This window comes from Austrofundulus limnaeus, unplaced genomic scaffold, assembly GCF_001266775.1.
Source record: "Austrofundulus limnaeus strain Quisiro unplaced genomic scaffold, Austrofundulus_limnaeus-1.0 Scaffold835, whole genome shotgun sequence".
In the NCBI taxonomy this organism is placed as follows: Eukaryota; Metazoa; Chordata; class Actinopteri; order Cyprinodontiformes; family Rivulidae; genus Austrofundulus; species Austrofundulus limnaeus.
The window spans coordinates 63949-66036 of NW_013953237.1; the positions used below are offsets into that span (position 1 = coordinate 63949).

At 41.5% G+C, this 2088-nt stretch overlaps 1 protein-coding gene and 1 pseudogene across 1 annotated transcript in view; one reads left to right on the forward strand and one right to left on the reverse strand.

Moving 5' to 3' along the window:
- The window catches only part of LOC106532822 (rho GTPase-activating protein 8), a gene marked incomplete at its 5' end in the record, with an annotated part of 11069 nt that extends 10446 nt beyond the window's left edge, over window positions 1-623 (forward strand). The window contains 1 exon segment of the mRNA XM_014028978.1: window positions 1-623.
- LOC106532824 (ly6/PLAUR domain-containing protein 6 pseudogene) lies at window positions 211-1669 on the reverse strand (annotated as a pseudogene).
- Window positions 1670-2088: the final 419 nt, after the last annotated feature.

The window sequence follows — 2088 nt, forward strand, 5'->3', positions numbered from 1 at the left end:
ACATAATTAAAAGCAGTTTTTAAATTGAATTAATTTAAAATATTTATATAAAAAAGAAACAATTGAGTAAAAATTGTTTTTGATTTAATTCTAATCTTTGTTTCTAATTCTTTAAAAACTTAAAATACCAGCTGTGAAGCAGTACAAGCATCCTCTGTACCAAAATAAAAGCAATATTTTCAAATTAAAAGTCTTAAAAACAAAGCGGACTCTTTTTGTTTTTGTTTATTAATGATTCCATAGTTTGTTTTTTTAAGAACTCGGTACAAAAAGTGGAACTACTCTTTACCCTCCGTYCATCAGTCGGCTTTAATGCATCAGAAAAACAAAAACAAAACCTACGTTGGCATATTTAAGACAAACACTTTCCTATAAACACACACACTATCACCGCACCACTTCCTGTCTTTAAACACAAACAGGAAGTGGTTCTTCACCGCCTCCTGACCAAAAACAAGCGTTTTGTCCTCCGTAAAGAATATAAAAATGTTTTTTTGTTCAAATGTCGTGGCGTGTAGTAAAATAGATCTGTTTTAGCGCCGCACAGTTTCTCCCGGAGAAGTTTCTACGAACGATGAAGAGGTTTGTTCTCGGAGGACGAAGAAATAAAAAACAAACAAACAGGTGACGCTGAGCCGGTTCCATCCGGTTCACCTGCCAGGTGAGGATCTGATATGCAGCACATGGCACGTTTCCTGTCACCAAAATAAAAGCCCTCCGATGTGATGATGCTTTTATTGTGAAATCAAAGGCTGATGGGGTTGATCTGGTTTAACGACTCTTCTCCTTCGCTCTGAACACCGTGTCTTCCTCTGACAGCTTCTTCAGGTTCTGCGTTAGGACTGGTTCCTTACTGGGTCCAACGGTTTTAAACCAAAATGTAAAATCCAGCCTGTGCTCTGGACCTTTCAAAATAAAAGAAGTTCTTTCAGATCTTTAGTTTTAGTTTGAGCTTGTTGTTTGTTTGTTTGTTTGTCGGAGGACGCGGTGCTCAGAGATCAGGGAGTCTTGGTCCGATCATGGGCGGCGCCGGTTCTTCAGAACCCGGGGAGCTGGATATGATTCAGGTCTGATAAAATAAAGACTTGCAGTTTTTGTTCGGGCTCTCTGAACCCAGAAGTGGGATCTCTCTGGACCGGCAGGAAGACTCGCGACTGTTGTTACAGCTCGGCAGAGACGTCCCACTTCTGTTTATAAACAACAACAACAACAACAACAAACCCTGAAACAATGAGGCAGTGTTCATCTGTCGCTCAAAATACACAAAATATAAAAACACAAAGGCAGGAACTGATCCACGGGTCTCAGTATAAAAACAAAGACGTTTTTGGCATATTTTCCATACTGGGTAAAGTGGGAGGGGCTTAATGGATGCACCACAGGTTGTGTACCTGTTGACAGGAAACAGGAAGGCTGACTCGTTTGAAGACGCAGAAATAAAACGGTTACAGACCGCCCACTTCCTCTTCGACCAATTTGATCTTTCACCTTCAAAGGGGGAGGGGTCAGTTTCCCAAAAAGAGGCGGAGCTTAGCTCCACTCATGTTAAACATGTAGCTTTAGCATCGTTAGCTTGAAGCTGTGCTGCTCTGCGTCCAGCAGAAAAGTGAACTTCCTGTTTCCTGCTGTGAAGGGCGTGTTTCAGAGGTGATGATGATGATGATGATGATGGTGACACGTATGTACAGTGATCCATTTATCAGGCGACAGCATGAAAATACTAAACTCTCCACTAGAAAGCTAATTTCTGTATTTCATCTTAAATACTTTGTCTTTAACTCTATTAATACTGAAAAAGGTCATTCTCTGGTTTTTGTTTGAAGGCTCCTTAGTTTGGCAGAAACTTGATCTCCTCTGACTTCCTGTTTGCACAGTCACTTCCTGTTCCCACAGGAAGTCTGGGCTCTGTCGTGGACTCATAAATACATTAAGGCCAAGAATAAAGAAAAACAAAAGAAATAAAAAATCTCGTAAGCACTGGAGGTGTTGGGTTCAGAAACACTTCAGAGACGTCTCAGAGGACTCTGGAGGACTCGGGTCTCCGAGGACTCGGGTCTCAGAGGACTCTGGAGGACTCTGGAGGACTCC